The sequence below is a fragment of the Ambystoma mexicanum genome, chromosome 5q (assembly GCF_040938575.1).
Source record: "Ambystoma mexicanum isolate Mex_15411 chromosome 5q, UKY_AmexF1_1, whole genome shotgun sequence".
Lineage (NCBI taxonomy): Eukaryota > Metazoa > Chordata > Amphibia > Caudata > Ambystomatidae > Ambystoma > Ambystoma mexicanum.
Window position 1 is genome coordinate 1291624438 of NC_090933.1, and position 20426 is coordinate 1291644863.

The following is a 20426-nucleotide window of genomic DNA, read 5'->3' on the forward strand; positions in this document are numbered from 1 at the left end:
CTGCAGCCTTGTCCTTTTCACATGCAGACAACAATGTTTCACAGTCGAGCAGTGTAAGCGGAAAATATACTGCGAAGCAATAGGAACATAAAGCAATGAGCAATGGTTAGAAAACAAAATGGCGATTATGTTCATTGGCAAACTCGAAAACCTATATTTTTTCATATCGTGCATGAGACGGTTGGCCCACGGCCACCAAAATGCGTTTCCGGTCTCAAAGTAGAGGTATCTGTATTTCTAGACTGACAAACCCTCCTTTGGCCGTATGCCAAACGTCTCATCTATTTATTGAAACCTCCTCTAGTGATGATGAATCTGAAGTACTTATGTCTGAGTCTTCCATGCTATCGTGGACATCATTGTCTTCATCAATATCTATTGCCATCAACTCTTTTACTGCTCTCATCTCATTTGGGTCTGGGCTAGTTCGATCATGAGGTTGTTTTTTCTTTGTTATCATATGCATGCATCCTTCCGTACATCCCTCAGTTACCTCAGCGCAAACTATGGGTAAACAATGTATACAACAACAGCACATTAGGAATATTCCGAACACCACTACTTATATTGAGATCAACTTCCATCCCCAAGATCGTAGTATTCCCCAAAACCAAGATCCTATTCCCCAGCTCCCTTCTCCAGTAGGGAGTTCAGAGCTTAGAACGTGCATTTTCTTTGTTTCAAAGATCGTGGGGGAATAGTCATCGACATAAACGCAACATGCAGATCCCACTATTTTGCAAATTCCCCCACGATCAACCAGGATCACATCGAGAGCCATTCTATTTTGCAATGTCATTAACCTGATTCCTCTTTCTTCCAACGTCATGTTAAATAATATATCTGTTGTTGTGTTTATTGTATTCTTTAGGATTCTGGACAGTTGCCTTATATTATAGGAGTTCACTATCTGTCCTAAGAATGGAATGAATGATTTCGCTACATCAGTTGCTATTAAAACACCTTGGTCGGTCCTTTTGACTCTAGTTTTGCATAATCTGGACATGGCTGCTGTTTCTAAGAGGAATACTCCTGGGAACAGTAGCCCTAGATAACATGTACCTCACCAGTTTCTGGGCAACCAAGGGTATGCTTTCTCTCCACATATAAAATAAACTGGATCACCTATGTATACGTGTTCTATTTCCCATCTTAGTACCACTGTACAACCAGTATATGTTCCGACTGCAAAAGAGCCTTTCTTTTTTAGACAAAAAGGGACAGTTCTTGGGCTATAATTCACCGTGTAAGATGGGGGAATTGCCTCTTTGTCCCCTTTTGTTCTTACACGAAACGTCATTACAGATGTTTTTTTCTGGTGGGGACAATCTATCTCGTCTATTTTGTCGTTATCTTTCGTGTACTTTTCCTCGTGGGCTCTTGGGCTGTTACTTGTGCTTTATGGAAAATGGAAGAACCCACAGGCTTCATTATTATCTCCTCAAACTCATTCATGTTGGTACTGTCTAATTGACCCGTATTACTCTCATTCCATTTCCCATAGAACATTGCACCTAAAGATGCACTACATGCAGAACGTAATGGTAATGGCTGCACATACCACCCTATTCCTTTCCCGGCATGCTCTGGTAAATGGGCACATACCCAGCAGTTTGTTTTCTTCAGGATTGCATGTGTTATGTTCATTATCAGCAGTAAGGTGTTATTTCCAAAACCTTCCCTGTGTTTTTCTTCCATTGGGGGTAGGGTATAAGTGATCACCTGAACCAGGCTTTCAGTAGTAGATATATTAATTATTGGTAAAATCATTTCTAATGGGTGTATTGTTTCTACCCACCATAATATTAGGGCTGTCGATATTGGTGCTACACGCTCATAAAGCACATTATTATCGTTAGTACCAGCATACAATTTGTTTTACCATGCGTTTTTCTTAAACTTATAGTCTTTATAACTGACTCATTCTCAGCGGTGGTGGTGCAGGAGGAGGCTGGAACCGGTCCCGGCATGTTTCTCGTCCTTCTTCTTTTTTTTATCACAGTTCGTGTGGATATCTTTCTTTGTCGCGCTTGCTCTGATGTTAATAAGTTCAATGGAATTGTCACAGTTCAGTTCTGCCTGTCCTTTTTAGCCTGGATTCGATTATTCGTTTTTAGGCGAGATCACGTGTCCCCTCGTTTACTGCTCAAAGGACCTTTGATCAGTTATCTTATTGCCTTAGTATCATGTGCGCCCAGCTTGTCCGCTCTGGTTCAGGACACATGTACTGTTAATTGGTTATCTCACTTGCCATAGTCTCATGTGCGCCCAGTTTGTCCGTTCTGGTTCAGGACACATGTACTTTTTATGATCGCACCGAGGAGCCGCGAGTCTTGAATTGTCCGACTTGCACAATTCTCACGCTTCTCTCCTCTACACCTCTGGTTCCTTCTCCGTCCATGAGCTGAACCAGAGGTTGACATAAACATCAAAAAGACTGCGGATCACTTTGTCTCCCGAGGCTGCAGGTTGTATCGCCTTGCTCCTGGTATCGTATGATCTGTGAACAGTGCCGGTGCACTTTCAGATTCAGGCTTGAAGTCAGCCTGTGGCGCTGCTGGCAAGTGCTGGTGGGCGCCATAGGGGTACACAATTTGGTTTTGCTGGTATCTGCAAGGCAGATTTTGCGTCGGTCAGCAGTGATGTCGATTTTGCTGGGCAAAGTTGGGGCACTCTTTGCCCTTCCCCCTCTTTGGCAATCGTCTCAGGCTTTGTTTCGAGTTTCACTTCTCTTTTTGGCAGATTAGGTGGCTGCTTACTGGCAACAGGTTCTTTAGTTTCTGGGACCGCTGTCTCTTTCCGGTCATCAGTGTCAGGCAAGTCTTTCAGTGCAGTTGGAATCTTCTTGGCATGGGTGGCATGGATCCACGACTTCCTTCCATCCACCCGTATTGCCGTCTGCTCGCCAAAAGTACTTGATGGGGGTCCGCGCCACCTGGGTGCTAATGATGACTTTCTTTCAAAGTTTTTTAGCAGCACCCAGTCTCCTGGCTCCAGCATGTGCCCCGGACCGGTGTATCTCACTGGTAATGCCTCCTGCACCTGCTGATGAATCAAACGCAATTTATGCATTAAAAGGCCACAATAAGTACTCAGCACAGGATGTTCCATCTCACTAAGTCGTTTTGGCTGAGGTGCGCACAAAACATTTGCTGGCCTCCCCATTACGATTTTGTACGGGGAGAGCCCAGTTTTAGCCTGTACAGACATATGCATGCGTAATAGTGCTATTGGTAATGCATCCACCCAACTCAACTTGCTTCTCGCACAAATCTTGCTAATCTTTGATTTAAGAATCCCGTTGTGCCTCTCCACAAGACCGGCAGAACTCGGATGCCTTGAACTATGGAATCTCTTATCAATCTGGAGACCAGCACATATCTGTAATACCACTGCTCCCACAAAATGCGGTCCATTATCAGACCATAGGACTCGGGGCAAGCCAAATCTGGAAAAGTACTCCTTCAACATTACTTTTGCCGTACTCATTGCTGTGCAATCTTTCAAAGGATATGCCTCCACCCACTTACTGAATGCACAGATCACCACCAAGACGTATTTTAAGTTTTGGCACCACTCCATCTCTATGAAATCAAAATGTATTACCTCAAATGGCATGGAGGGTGGGCCAAAACTGCCTGTTGGAGTCACTGTTCCCTTTCCTACATTGTGTTGTAAACACGTGATACAGTTCTGCACCAACCTCTCTGCATTCCTTTTGATGTTTACATTCTGCCATACTGTAGAAAGGTGCTGTATTATTTTCTTGCACAGATGTGCGTAGGGCTGTGGGCCATTGTGACCATTGCAGTCACATACGAATTTGGCAACATCCAGTTTCTAGTTCCCTTGTCCACCCAACAACCCTCCAGATCCAACTCAGCAGATCCCTCTGTCCATCCCTGGATTTCATCGGCCGTAACCTCGGCCTGCATTTCTTTGACAGTCGCAACTCCATCTTCTATCATACAGGGTACTTCCTCTGTCTGAACCGTCATCTTCTTGGTATTCAAATCAGTGGCAGTTTGTTTCGCAATTCTGTCTGCAAACGCGTTTCCCTCTCCTACTTTGCATGTTACTTTTTTATGTGCCTCGCATTTCACTATTGCCAGGCGCTTTGGAAACGTGAGTGCAGACAGCAATCGTACAATCAAAGGGCCATGTTGAATTCTGGCACCATGTGATGTCAGAAACCCTCTCTCAGCCCAGAGTCGACCAAAGTTATGAACCACTCCAAAAGCATACTGACTATCGGTATATATATTCACATTCAAATTTTCAGAAATCTCGCAGGCTCTGGTCAATGCTATTATTTCCACGGCTTGTGCTGAATTATAGGGGATTCTTTTACTTTCTACACTCTCTAGGGTAGTGATAGCGTATGCGGCAGTTGTCGTGCCATCTGGTAATTTAAAACATGAGCCGTCACAAAATAACTCTCCATCCGGCTCTTTCTGTGGTGGAATATCACTTAAATCAACTCTTCCTTTGGTTTCTTCCTCAGTGACCATTAAGCAATCGTGGGGGGGATGATTCATTCTTCCCAATTTCTTTTAAGGTCAGTGGCATTAATTCTGCAGGATTCAAAGCGCTACACCTCATAATTTGGATATGGGGCGCGAACAAGATAATCTCATATCTTGTCAATCTAGCAGAGGTGAGGTGTTGCATCTGAGTCCTATTTAATAGAACGTCTATGGCATGTGGCACCATCAGAATTAAAGTGTGCCCCAATACCATCCCTTCCGTTTGTTTCACTGACGCAGCAGCCGCCGCGACAGATCGCAAACATCGTGGTAGTGTGCGCGCTACAGGATCCAGCGCAGAAGAAAAATAGCCGCACAGCCTATTTCTTCCACCTTGTTCCTGTGTCAAAACCGCCAATGCACATCCTTCACTTTCACACAAAAATAGTCTAAAAAAAAAGTCATAGTTCGGCGTACCCAAAACTGGAGCCGAGCATAATACAGTATTCAATCCACCAAATGCTTTCTGACATTCCTCATCCCACTGCAAAGGCATAACCGCATCCTTTCTAGTTAAATTCACTAATGGTTTCACAATTAACGCAAAATTACCAATCCATTGTCGGCAATATGAAGCCATGCCTATTATGGCTCTTACTCCTTTTTGTGTCTTTGGAATAGGCATACAAGAAATACTTTCTATGCGTTCTGGCGTTAGTCTTCTCCCTCCTTTCAAAAAAGTAGGTAGCCCAAATAAGCCACTTCCTTTCGATTATATTGAAATTTCTTCAAACTAGCTTTATGGCCATGTGCCGCTAGGTGTGACCGTAGTAATACAGTGCTTTCTTTACAAATCTCCTCTGTGCCTGCAGCTAGCAATAGATCGTCTATGTATTGCAAAAGTACACAACCCATGGGTAATTCCAGCATGTCTAGCTGTTCTTTTAATGCTCTACTGTAAATACTTGGACTTTCCGTGTAACCTTGCGGAATCCGCGTAAATGTAAATGATCATCGTCCTAATGTAAACGCGAACAAATATCTACTGTCCTTGTCCACTGGAATACTAAAGAATGCATTTTTCAAATCTACTACACTAAAATATTCTGCTGAAACAGGTATTATTGTCAATATTGTAGTGACGTCTGGCACTAGAGGAAATTGCGGATCTACTACCTTATTCAATGCGCGTAGATCAATTACAAAACAGTATGGTACCTCATTACCTCCTTTTTTCTAAACCGGAAGAATCGGGCTGTTGCATGTACTGCCTGTGATTTCTTCGATTACCCTTAATTTCACCAAATCAGTAACAATACTCTTCAATCCTTTCTTCCCTTCAACCGAAATTTTGTATTGGGGTATTCGCGGTAGGGTAACACCTTCTTTCAAAATAATCTTTACTGGCTCTATCTTTAAACATCCCACATCGTTGTCATGCATTGCCCATATACAGGTTGGTACTTTACTTAGTTCCCCTGGTAACGCTTCAGACATGAATTCTGACACAAGGGCAATGTGTGGCCATATCGTTAGAAACACTCCGTCTGCCGTGCAATGTAAAACAGAACCTAGTTTTTTCAACAAATTTAATCCCAACAAATTTTCTCCACAATTTCCTGTTAGAAGGAAATGACAATGTTCAGTAAATGGTCCTATGGTAACTGGGACTGGTTTGGACACTGGGTTTATGACTGGTGTACCTGCGAACCCTACGGAAGTATTCTTTTGCCCTGACAGTGGTATATCCGGAACCAAGTGATGGTCTATTGAACACTTCTGCGCTCCTGTATCTACAAGAAAGCGGTGCTCCTTATTTCCGAGACTCATTTCTACGTAGGGTCCTCTCTTATTCACGGGAATAGACACTGGTTCCGACCCCTGTCCTAATCATTACTATTACTGTAATACGTGTTTGGCTGTGTATCGAAAACATTTCCACTCTTCCCTCTATTTCCCCCACTCTGATTTCCATATTGTTGATTTTGCTGTCCCTGACTCTGGTTTGGGGCATTTTGGTTTTGGCCTTGGTTTTGATTACCTCTGTTATTATGATGCTGCTGCATACTATTCCTATGTGGTCCATTCGCTCCTGGGTGTCCTCTATGCTGTCTCCACTGACCAGACCCATTTCTATTCTGTAGATGCGGGCATTGCGCTCGCCAATGTCCTTCCTCTTTACAATATGCACACTGATTCGGTCCCACTGTTTCCCCATGCATATTCAAATTGCTCCTTCCTTGTGCGTTCCCTCGCCCTCTATTATGTCCTACTACTTGCTGCATTAATACTCGTGTCTTTAGATTTACCCTATCCCTCTCTTTTTTCCTGCAGTCACTCTGCGCTCATAATATTGGGCCATATGCAGTACTTCGCCCAACGTTTTTGCTTGCCATGCACACTCTGATGTCATTATTAGATCCTAAATTGGAAGTTTTAACCCCCTCACATATTTTTCAACAAATAACCTCTTTCCTGCTTCTGAACCCACATCCTGCCCACTGAAGTCTGTGAATACTTCTTCAAATCTATTAAAATAATCTGTAACCAACTCATATTTGCCTTGTACACATGCAGTCAATTTGTCCCATTGGATTCTTTTCTCTGGGACAATTGTTTTTAACTTCTGTACTATATGTGCTGGTAACTCCGCCAGGTTCGCTCCTGGTGTCCCTCCAACCGCTTTATTTCTATCTTCTATTATCAAGTCCGCCCATGTGGCGCCAAAGACCGTTGTGTCATCTACCTTCCTTATTTGTTTCCATATGTCTGCTGGCAGGATCACCGGGAATAAAGGTCTATATCACCCATGGTAAGCACGGATGATTGTAGGCAGGACTCTACTTCAGGAATCGTCTGCTTTATGTTGTTCACCTCGTGTCTGGAAAAGGGGACATACACATATTGGGTGGTGTAATGGGCTGGTGTCACCTGCACCGCCCACTGCGGGAACCTCCACTTTGGGCACAAAGGTAGGTGGGACCTCTCTCATAGGAAATGCCCCACTTACTATCCCTCCCCCTTCTCTTAGGTGTAATAATAATCCCAGATCTAGCGATAGGGCTGTTTCTCCTGTCCCTCGCTCTAGTGCTCTTCTATATACTGCCATTATTTCGGGTGGGCTGGCCTTATCGTTTTTTATATCTTTGTCTAATAAATGTTCAACCATTGACTGTAGCGCTTTTCTTTTCATGGGCATGGAATATTCATCAAATATCTCGTGTATCTCCATTGTGGGAATACTAAGATCTGACATCCATCCAAACGCTTCTCGCATACATACTTTTAACTTGTTGCCCCTTTGTACTGACGACATCGAATGTCGCTGTATATATGGCTCTACAGTTTCCTTCCTATTTCTCCCGATATCTCTACTCCTGTACCCAGGTGCAGTAAACATTTCGGCATAATCATTATCTAATTCATCTTTAAACTCAAAAAGTCTATATGCATGTTCTCTCAATTCTTCATCCCTCTCCCTACAGCGTGCTAATGCATTCAAATCTAACAATCGCTGCGGTGGTAATTTCCCAATTAGCTGTTTCCATTTCTCCACCAAATATTCACCCATGCATTCCAACACTACCTGTCTTTCGTTGCTTCTACGGAAGTCATATATCGAAGCCAATGTTGCCGTTCCATCATTCCCGTCTATATACATCTCTGCCTGTTGCTGCAATTCCACCTTCCTTTCTTTGCTGATTGTGCTGCGGGTTACCCTCGTGCCCCCCCGTTGGTCAGTCCCGCCTCTTGCCCCCGCGGTTTCAACTTCAACCCCGGGAGGAACGGACGGTACCGAGTCTGTGTCTAGGGCGGTAGGTGCAGATGGGACAATGGGAACAGGGAGTGTCTGTTGTAGGCCTGGTTGGCTAATAGGAAGTGTTACGCGTGCGGTCTGTGGTTGTGGGAGGGCTTGAGCTACAGGAGGGGGAGCTTGAGCTACGGGCGGGGTCTGGGCAATAGCTACTGACGTGTCTGGTCTTACTTCTGATCTTGGGCCTTGTTTTGTATGGGGCAATATATTTTCTATCAATTCATCTGCTATGTGTAATTCTCGTTGTGGGTATATCTTTTCTATATTCAACTGGTCACGCCTACCTGCCCTTCTTAGACTCTCAGTCCACTCCTCCTCTTCTTTTTCTTCCACTACTTCACCTTTTGATTTATGCCTGCGCGCATGCTTTGCTCTGCTTTTGAATCGGAGCATTGCTTCCTTTCTCCAGTCTTTAATAGTCTCAAATGCTGCAGGGCGCGCTTTCTTTCTTGTCAACACCCTTTCCAGGTTATCTATCCTCGCTATCTCAAAACTACCATTAATCGGCCACTGATGATCTTGTTGCTTTCTGGTTTGCCTATGCCAAGTCTCACAGAATATTATCGCACCCACTCCATACTTCACATACATCTCATACGCCGGCGTTCCCCCAGGTGGTGCAATTTGGCCATCTTCCAAAGATTGTCTACCACAGCAGAAAAACCCTGCTAGGGTGGACAATACCCCAGGCATGTTTCAACCTTCCCCCTGGTTAATCAACCTTACCTAGGGCGTTTGATTTTGCAAAGTCAACTCTCAAACAATATCAGGATGCTTTGAATCGGGGAATGACTCGCCTGATAAATCAAGTCTTCTGTATACTGATGCACCAAAGGACGTCGTGTCTGCGTTTCTTGGCTTCCGCCTCGTTTCGGGACCCTCGCCTCCTTGTTCTCTAGCCAGGCACGTCGATCAGCAAAGGAGTCTCATCACTTTTACAGGGCGCCCCGAACACCTCTTGATCCCGGCTTGATCGTCCCGTCCTTGCCGCTCTCTGCCTTTCTCAATTACAATGTTGCGCGATGGAACAAGTGGGGCAGGGTCCCTATTCGGGCGCCATCTTGAAAGGGGCCCCTAGGGGACCCTGATGTCTATGGAAAAAAGGCGAGTCACCACACACGATAGAGACGCGAGACACAAGGTTGTATTCCCAAAGATAGGGTTTTATTGCAAAGCAAAAGTCTCAGTTGGCCAACTCGGTCTCGCGCCCCGCGACGTGTATCTCTAGACCTCGAGGGACGCAAGAGAGCGAATTACATACATCAGTTACATATATACAAAATGCATATCAAACAATCAGCTATGACATGTTTAACACCTCCCTTTATTGGGTTTCTTTGAACTTGGTGTGATGATTGACATCTCCGACCACTATGACACCTTCAAACATCTATTCTAGTAACAATTTGCAATTTGTGAGTGCGAAGGCATCTTTTGGTTATTGAATAGAACACAGCGCTTCTGTTCTTGGAAGCGAACTACATACGGGGGGGGGGGAGTTGCATTCCGGACCTTACTATCTATCAGGTGCAATTCGCGTCCTGGGAGCCATCATGCTCTAGCGGGCTCAGCAAAGGGGGGGCCGTAAGAAAAGCATAATTCAAGCCTTTAGCTGTATTATTCTAACATATAACGAGACTGGCTGGAAGCTGTGAAATTATTAAATGTCCTGCAGCTCTGCTTCAAGGCTACATTCGGGAGGGAGCCGGGCATTCTTCCTGGCACTGCCTACGTTTGTGTTTCAGCGAACTCTTGTTATCCTCACGGCCCTGCAGCCTTGTCCTTTTCACATACAGACAACAATGTTTCACAGTCGAGCAGTGTAAGCAGAAAATATACTGCGAAGCAATAGGAACAGAAAGCAATGAGCAATGGTTAGAAAACAAAATGGCGATTCTTGTTACATCAAAATGGCCATTCATTGGCAAATTCGAAAACCTATATTTTGTCATATAGTGCATGAGACGGTTGGCCCACGGCCATCAAAATGCATTTGCGGTCTCAAAGTAGAGGTATACGTATTTCTAGACTGACAAGATCTCTTGACGTTTATTAAGCAATGAAGGGGAATTTGTCGTCCCTGACTTGAGATTAACTCCAGTCACTGTTGAGCGAAATGAAACTCAATGAAAATACTCTGCCCTTCGTACTGTCCACATGATCCATGCCCTCTGTCGATGGTAAAATAATAAACTAGTGTGGTAGCTCGAATGGTAATAGATGGAACTCATTGTTCCAGGATTATGGTGTTCTCCAGTTCCTTCAATAAGCCTGGGTTAATCCATAGAAATGCTCATTTCATCCTTCTGTATGCTATAGGACCATTCAAAATGTCTCCTTACTCTTTCAACTCCTAGGTAAACCTGTACCTATCCAGCTATTTTCTCATCTGCAGGAGCATATGATCCTTTGGGGAGTTTTTAACCTCCTCTGGGCACGGACGGCATTGCTCGATGTCGAGGATATTTTGTCAAACATCTTGGATGCTGGTCTGTTGATGCCTTGTCTGCTGCTTTTGACAACCCCCCACCTCCCGACCCCATTCTTCTTAAACATTTAAGTAGTGTTGCATGCTTCTTAGGAACAGGTAGTCAGAGTGAATTTGAACTCTTACCTCCCTCTGAGCGTAGATTGTGGTGTCCCGCACGGCTCAGCTTTGTTGCTTGCGTTAGTTGACCTATATGTGAAGCCCCTGCACCATTTATGCTGTTTGGTAGGAGCCTAGTTCCACAACTATGTCGGTGACATTCAGACAATCTTTTGCTTCACGGGAATCCCATGGCAAAGTGTGACTTTGCAAATCGGTTGTTTGATAAGGTTGAATGTTGGCAGCAGAAAAGCTGGCGTAGCATTAATGAAAGACTGAAATATGATAACCAACATTTTGACCAGCCATCACAACCACTTACTACATCTCTAAAGTATGAGAAGAACCTGGAGTGCCCTATTGAACTGCACATTGTCCATGAAGCACATGTTTGGTGCATTGGAAACATCATAAGCTACCACCAAATGTTACTTGCTTGGCTTAAGATAATTATGCCATAATTACTCAAGCTGTACTTGGTGGCAAGATTGACTATTGAAAATAATTATTCTTAAAACGCCCATCAAGACTGCAAGTCTTACCCCCTATAGCCAGAGCAATTGCACCTACTACTAGATGATACACACGCGCTTAACCTGAAAAGATTAGATGGGTTTCTTTTGACCATGAGGTTAACCTTATAAGACAGTAATTTTGCCTCCTAGCACCCTTCATGGACCAGCACTGTACTACCTACAAGATAAAGTGAAATGATAGTCCAAGGCAGGCCTTGAAAAGTGGATAATTAAGCATGAGAATGAGTAAGGGCTTTGGGGTATTTTACTGTGGACTGTAGGAGTTTGGGACGCTGCAGATGGGTTGTACTCTATGCTGTACGAGGTGGGCGGTAGCACATATATGCCAATTATCTATTTTTGGGATGCTAGACAATGTTGCTTTCTTTCATAGGTTTGTACTTCTTCCCTCCTAAAAGATTATTCATCGCAATGAAAATCAATGGGTTCTTTCATATCTTCCAGTTTCCTTCTTAAAATCTACCTGCTTATCTAAAAGGTTAGCATGCATGGAAGTGCTGCTTCTGTATTGGAAGTAAAATCCATTCTAAAGGTTGGGAAAATCCTCTTCACTGGATTCCCGGCCTCTACTCTAGCACTGCTGAACTGAAACCTGTCCCCTGAAAGGTGTGAAGAAATGTAATCTCCTTGTTCCCACCTTCAAGCGGCTTCACTGACTAAGCCTGCAAGGCAGGATCACTTTCAAGAGACCCTGTATCACACAAAATGTAGTGGCAAACCAGGCACAATCCTGCCTGCTGAGGAAAAAAAAAACTTTCAATCACCGAAGTTCAATGCAACACAAGTCACTGCATCAGCAGATAACTAGCAGTCCCATGGTATGCGTTAGTACTGTGGAACAACATTTCATTGTGGTTCAGGAATGGACAGAAGACTCTCGTATTCCTAGTACAGCTTGTAAGTGTCTTATAGTGTCTCACTCCTCCTTCGCCCTGTCTTACTCTCCTAAAATGCCTTAATAGAGAGCACCTCTCTCTACCTTGCAGTGATCTATTGCTACTACATTCACTCCAGGCTGATGCCGTCAGACATCGAACATTGCTCCTGGAATATTACCTTTCTGGATTGTTGTATCTCAGCAAGATGAGTAGATTGAAGACATGTTGCTTTATACAATGAATCCTGTGCCATGAGGAAACCTTTTGAACTATTATTAACTCTTGAAAAGTACTGACAGTAGTTATTTACCCCTTCAGTATGATACGTTACTTCCTAAATGTAGCACCTGTTAATGTGCACTTTTTGTAGCATAACATTTGATAAATCATATACATTCTTTAACAGACTGTATGGACATTCCTTTATTGTATGCTTATGTTTGTCATCTGTACCTTATTAACGCCCTCTCCATTGCTATGAGTAAAGCCATGTATAGTTTGTCTAGCCAGCCAGCCAGCTAGTCGTAACGTAATGAAAATTCTGTTTGATACTTATAGGCTGCTCTTCCTAAGATGTGACCAGAGGGCCTCTGGAAAATCTTCTTAGCATATTGGTGTTAGAATTGGGACTTGAGGAGTACAGACATAATGGGCACACATAGGTGTCAATAAAAACCCTATAATATAAGTGAAGAATAGATGTACCTGCCAGTATGCTTTCCTTTTAATTTCTTTAGAAAGGAAGGCTTTCTTGCCATAGCACTTACCAAATTCACGGCTGAGAAAAATAAGCTTTGTGAAGCCAGGGACCGTGAGCCACTGAAGAGAAAACTGAATTTATCAAAGATTTCACAAGAAAGTGTTTCTATTAAGGGCAGGGAGGAGGAGCCTACGTAAACCTCAATCTACGACTGCTACTCTCTTAGAAACTGAGTGCCCTATATGCCTCAGATATGGAACTGAAGGTGGCCCAGCTTGCTATGAGTCACATGGCCCGTGACATTGAAGTTAGGCATTTAGATTTGGAACATAAAAGGTTAGAAGCTGAAGTGGCAGAATAAAAAAGGAGCAGTTAGAACTAAAGTTATGCATGGAAGCTGCTAAGGTACTTCCTTGAACTGCTAATAGCCCCGGGTCTCATTCCTCTCTACATTTCTTGTCACTATAAAAGAGGTGGGAAATTATGTTTTGCTTGGCTGAGTTCTTTTGAGACTGCTTGTTGTTTTGCATATGGTGAAAGTTAAGTTAAGTGTCTTGTAAGTAGGCACTCCCAGAGTGGTTTTGTAGCAATTCTGAAGTTGAATGTTAGTTCCCCAGATAAGTATGAAGAAAGCATTGATCCTACAGTTTAGATCTCCTCTTTCCCGATACTTGAAAATGTCTAGGTAATAAAAAATATAACCTGGCTGATTGCATCACCTTAAGAACTTATAAGGAGGTTCACAGAGGAAATTCTTTTCAAGGCATGGTTCATATAATAATACTGGAGCACATGATTCTTGTTGGCCACTGTAAGCACCTGGAGGATTCCAAGGTTTTGAATGCAAAAAAAAGGTAGATATTGCTGCTGACGCCTGGATCCTTCATAGGGTAAAACACAATGGTGCTCGTCAGAGGTCAGAAGAGAGATAAGAAACTGTCAAGAAAAACATGCATCGAGATGTACCTCTAAAAGTAGGAGAGGTTTACGGAGACTTTTGTTATGATTGATTTCTAGGACCAAGGTATGTGAACCTAATTGTAATATATAGATAGATATATATTTTGCACACAGGGGGAATAATGCTCTTTTGATCATAAGAGAACATACAATAGATAAGAAATCAGATTTGATGGGAAGTGGTGAGCTCCTTGCAATGGGGTGACAAAGAAGGGTATCCAACATAAATATGGCTACCTTGTCCCTTCCACACCATGATAAAGGACAATGCCAGTCAACAAGTAAAAGTACAGAGTAGTTCTGAAGTTAACTTCTCAAATTAACAGTAAATAAAGATCTTTCCACTTTTCATTTGAAGAATCTGAGTATTCCAAATTATCATAATGCTTCATTATTTCTTTTCTGAAAAAAGTACTCAACGAGATTCGGAAATCCAGTTCCCCTATCCAGGAGTGTGATTAATCAACTTTTGAGGCACCAGAGGTCCAGGAATGAATATCTGTTTCTAAACCATAAATAAGCTCCACACCTCTAGTGCACTAGAAGGGTTCCTAATCTATTGAAAACACAAGCAAATTATAAATCGCCCTGTCCAATTTTCGTAACACGGACGGAAAGCTTATCTTCGAAAGGTTGTGGATTGTTGGATAGTTGCAACACAGCGAAAATACAATTATTACCCAGTGACAAAAGGCACTGTCCAGTCAAGGTTGTATACAAATATATACTTTATTATCACAACAGACAGCTCTAGCACACTACGAAATACAACCCACCCTGTAAAGGAATGCAGAGGACAGGCAGTTTCAAAAAAGGAAAAGGGATGCACGCTGGATACTGACAGTAGGGTGGTCGGTATAGTAAATAATCGTAATAGTTCAAGGATACTTGGTTTTAACACAAAGGGAGCAATGGGCTGTAAGATATCACTAGAGGCCTAATCTATTGAAACACAATGTACCTTGTGCTGTAGATGTTCTTGGTGCTTGACAGGGTCGAGCCAGTTTCAGGCTGCGTTGCAGCTTCTGCGACAGGGTTCAAGATGGGAGACCACTGTGGGAATCGGGCAACAGGCAGTTCGGCGAGCGAAGCTCGACTGCTGGGTGCAGGCTGGCCTACACACCGGCTCGGGGTCAGGATTCGTTGTCTGTGCTGGCTGGTGGTTTTGAAGCACTGGTTGCGGCGCCTCTGACGGCTTTAGCGACTGTGGCATACCAACAGTCAGTGGGTGCAGTCTGTTACAGCTTGAGGGACTCGACTGGCTCAAAAATGTCCACTAAGGCGGGCTTTGGTAGATGCTTGTTGCATTCCTCCTAGCTTCTTTACTGGGCTTGTGTCCTTTAAGGTGGACGGCCCAAAGCTGAGGCGAGTGTTGCAGGCAGCTGCCGTGTCCTTGGTATAGTGTTCAGAAACTCTCTGGCACTTCCCTTCTAGGAAGCTTGCTGTAGAGCCTAGAAAGGCATGCTGTGTGCTGGCTGGGTACCGGTTATGGAGCTGCTGGAGGGTCCTTTGAATTCAGCATCTCCTTCTGTTACCTGGCATATGTTTAGGGGAGGGATCTTCCTTCCTTCTTGGAGGTCCTGGCCTTCCTTCACTGGCAGAAGATGTAAGGCAGACTGTACCTTCAGCCAGTGTCCTATGCTGAGTTATTCTCGTTAATCCTAGTAAAGTCTTCGGATGATCTGCCAAGAGGGACTTGACCCTCTTTTAAAGCTATTTGGACCACATGGATAGCTGTAGGCCAAGCATACCTTAAATGAACCAATCGTGGGTTCCCACCAACAATCTCCTGTATGCGTGAGGTTGTAATCAGAGTGTTTTGCAACAGAAAAGGTAAAGGGGTGGAAAACATGTAATAATAAGTCCCACCCAACTTCTTGTGTGTTGTGGATCAAAGGTTCTCTATGGTTAATGGAGCTCTCTGTGGTTCCTAATTAAAGCGGCAGGACTTCCTTGAAGCTGCAACGAGAACAGACTTTCTGGCTCTGTCAATCCACATACTTGTACCTTCTAAATGGGGTCTCCATCCCGGGACAAATACTGTAAAAAACGCAGTCCTAGACTTGACATTTCACTGTCAATCGATATTCAGGGCGAGTGCTGGCATCAGGTTAACACTGTGCATATGAAAATGGTGTTGGGGTTTCTTGTCTCCTTTGTGTTGGAAGCCTGTTTGAAGTAAACTCTGATTAGTATGTGAATGCTGCCACCAGCTACAGGGCTCCACAAAAGGAGAGAGCGGATCCATTTTGCCTTTGTTAGTTAATGTTGCTAGGCTGCCCATGGCAGGGGAAGGTTTGGCCCTGCCCCTTCTGAACTGGCATGATATACTCATGGCTGTCATATGCCAACTAAATATGCCAGGGTGGACTGCGCCTGTCGGCTGTGTCCTCCCAGAGTACACAGGTCTGTGTGTATGTCGTGCGGTGAGCATAGGAAAATTTGTGCAGATTGGCTCCACACATTTTCCAGAGGTTGATCTACCATAATTTCGGAATTTTTATTAAAACAGGCATGCACACACCCACCAAGTGGATTGTCGAATTACTCACAGGGAGTATTAAATCAACATTAATCAAACAATAGAAAAATTCAATGTCAAAGGCAATCATTGCGAAGGGACAACATCAACTTGTATGTTAATCCTGATTCACAAAGTAATTCAAAATCCCCCCAGGGGATATTGTTAATGTTATAATTAAAATGTATATACGTTCAAATAGAAAAAAATATAATTTAAATAAGGATCCCTATATCCTTTATGTGCCCAAAATGGGCAGTAGATAATAAAAAGTGTAATCTTTGAAAGTACCTGGTGAAAGTTAGATGTAATGGTCCAGTATTCAAAATGTTCTGTGTTGCTCAAACATCTAGCGGTGAAAGAACGAGTCCATGAGAAACCATACAAAGAAAAGTACAGAGAATGAAGATGATTCTAAAGATACATGTGTTAATTTACCAGTACAGACGAAGTACCAGTTCTTGGTCCGTGCAACTAAGCTGCACACGTGTAGCCGTGCACCATAGAAATGTCTGAACGATGGTCCCAAAGTCTGTGATCCCTTCCTTATTGACGGTGCGTGATGACCTCAATACGCCGAGTGCAATGACATCATCACAGCTAAAGCTAATGGAAAGTAACGTGATGAACATGTGAGGGACAGCAACGCAAAAATCCCATCTGAACCCCAGATAAAGTAAGTACAGAATGCCCATGCATTTACAGAGAAAGAGAAAAAGATCAGATTCCAAATATTAGAAAAAACAAACTCTCTATGCGCCACAGTAACGATCTAAAGAAAGTGCTCAGGTTTCAGAAATGCAACATGCATTAAATTTGAAGTTCTGTACCAATGCAGACAGAAGTAATTTTTAATGAAACTAAAGAGTTCTATCAATCTCTAAATGATACATGTTCAAGAGGTGGAGACACAGAGTACACAAAAGAAATGATCATAACATTGGAAAAGCCAAGTGTCTAGACAGTGAATCTGTTAGACCACAAAATTAATACATACAATAATAACGACCCCAAAGTAGGCATTATTTTAAGAGACAGAGAAGTGAAAAATCGTTTGTTCATTTGATTGAGCTTGAGGGACATTCTGAGCAGGTTGTGAAGGGGAGTAAATGACACCGGCATCGGGAACAATACATAAGTGGATGTACATGGATTAAGGACAAAGAACATTGGACATTTTTAAGTGCAGGTATGCGTTAGTCAGCTGTGCTCTGGATGTGACCATGATGGATGAAGTGCTAGAGTGGATGCAGAGGAAGTGATGGACAGAGGCATACTAGAGATGACGGAAACATGTTAGCTAGCAGGTGGATGAGAGGTAGGTTAAGAGGGTAACTTGGACGCGAGGAGGTAGGCTGTTAGTTTGATTTTGAAACACTCTGTGTGGACGGTTTCTCGGATGTCCAGGGGAGAGAATTCCATGCAAGTGGAGGAAGAAGAGAGAAGGAGCGGAACAGAGAAAAAGGTCACGAGCCCTGCGAAGGATCTAGGAGGAGTGCCACACAAGCATCATCCACCGTCCATCTTCTAAGGACATTTTCGAGACAGTTGAGTCCTCAAACCGCATCCGGCTGTACCGCTGACTGTTGGCATGCTGCAGTTACAAGAGCCATCCGAGCCGCCTCGACCAGCATTCCAGACCCGCTAACCAGCACAAAGACAAAAATTCATGGCCCAAGCCGCTGCGCCGGACAGCCTGCAAACGTCCATCCAGCATCACTTGTCGAATTGCCTGCCATGTGGTACCCGTAGCTGTCTCCCACCACTAACTTTGTCTCAAGGGCTGCGAAGCACCCTGGAACCACCTCAACGCTTTTGAGAACCAGGAACTTCTTCAGCACCAGGTACACTGTGGTTCTGCCCCCCTGGTCCCTCTCCGAAGGCCCCTAGAGACAGTTACGACCCTTTGCCCTCTTGCTGCTGGAACCAAATAATCGTGAACAGTAAGACTGATTACTTTATCAACTACCCTCCTGTGAGTATCCAGAGTGCACCCCTTTCCTTCGTGAAACTGTCTGTCCTCTGTGTTCCTTTACAGGTTGGGTCGTATTTGTAGTGTGCTAGAACTGTCTGTTGTAGTAATAATAAAGTAAAATATTTTTTATATACCCTTGACTGGACAGTCCCTTTTATCATTGGGTAATAATTGTATTTTCGCTGTGTTGCAACTAAGCAACGATCCACGACCTTGCGGAGATAAGCCTGCCGTTCCGTCCATGTTAACCAAATTGGACAAGGAGGTCTTATAATTCACTTGTATTCCAATCTGTTTGGATCCCTTCTGGTGTACTAGAGGTGTGGGGTTGATTGATGGTCTACAAACCGATATTCATCCCTGGACCACTGCTTCCCCGGAAGTTAATTCATCACATTGGTGGCAAGCGGTCAGATCGGTTAGAGCCTTGCACACAGTTTAGTCACCCAATGATAAAAGTACCTTTGCAGGCAATGTTTAGACACTGCTAGGTAATAGTAATAGTCATCGAGCTTGACATGGAAACTATAAAAGACATGACCAAGGATTTCCTGCACGTCTTATTTCAGGAGAGGGGCCTTCCCCCACAGCACTAAAGTTAATAAACCTGAGTTGCTGACCAGCATCCAAGCTTGGGTAGAAGCGAGGGCGGTTGGGGAGGCGGGCTGGGCTCCATGTACTCGAAGGGACAAGACCTTCCGGAGGGTGAAAATTATGAGGATGACCGCATGAGTAGTGTCTCTCGCCAAACATCCGCCGGGTGGGCGATTGTGGTTTCTCTACACTCGAGTGTGTCATTGAGGACTGGGGCTAGTGCGTCATCCTGCAGATGCCAGGCCTCAGCACAGTCTCTAAGTGGCCCAGTAATGTTTCCGGCTGTAAATAAGGTAGTGTCTAGAAAGCTCCTGCTCGAGAAGAGAAGACTAGCGTTAAAGGAAGAGAAACAACGGGACAAGTTTGTCACCATGAGATGTGCAAGCTGGCGCTTGAAAAGCAGAAAGAGGCCAGCAGTAGTGGCTCAAACTAGAATGTCGAGGATAAGCCCTGACGGCACATCCCCAAAGATTTAGTAAAGGCTTATGAGGTGGGGGGCGGGGGGTATATTTTCGACTGGTTTGAAGCTCTCAAGATGGCGTTCTAGCTTCAGAGGTGGATGAGGTACAGTGGGTCACAGCCCTGATGAGTCACTTACCGACACCAGAGACTGATGCAATTCTTCAGTTAATCCTTAAAGGCCCGTTTATGAGTGCATGAAGGCAGCCCTGCTCGGGAAGTTCTGTAAAACCCTAGAACAGTCGCCAAAGAGCTTCAGAGAGCTTGGAAAGAAAAGTGGGCAGACTTTTGGAGCGTTCACACACTTGTTGAAATATCTGAGGGGGTGGGTGACTGGTAACAAAGTTGACACATTCCATGGGATGTACAATTTGATTGCGTGTGAGCATGTGTTGAAAAATTGGGAAATTGACATACCACCAGCATCTTGCGGGCAAGACTATTGCAGACCCTAGGGAGCGTGCGAAGGCTGCCGACAAGGTTTGTGAGTACTCAAGTCCAGTTAAGGCTCAGGCGAGCACACTCAAACCAGAAGAGAAATCAGTGTCAAAAAAGTAAACAAGGATAGGAAGGACAAAGGGCCAACCCAATCCTCTTTGAAGTCAGGTACCTAAAAGAACGATGGGAAACCCCCAAACCTCAGTTCGGCCGTGCACACCGAAAAGAAGAGCTCAGGCACCCCTAACAATGGGACACCTGTGTTCTCACCAGCTAAAGGTTGTTTTGTGTGTAAGGAGCTTGGCCATAGGAAGGGGGATCCTGCTTGCAAGGGCTTACCCAAGCAAGCCATAATAAATGTTGGACTTGGGGAAGAGTCCATCATTAGTGTGGGCTTTGCTGGGGTGGATTTCCCACTAAGCCAGGCAGTGGCCGAATGTGGATTGGTTGCACTGAGTGGGAACAGTACCAGATCTCCAGAAGAGACCCCAGTTCCCA

The 20426-nt window shown here is 44.1% G+C and overlaps 1 protein-coding gene across 3 annotated transcripts in view; it reads left to right on the forward strand.

Moving 5' to 3' along the window:
- Positions 1 to 20426, forward strand: part of IQANK1 (IQ motif and ankyrin repeat containing 1) — a 1215835-nt gene that overhangs the window by 250565 nt on the left and 944844 nt on the right. The gene's annotated exons all lie outside the window — the stretch shown is intronic.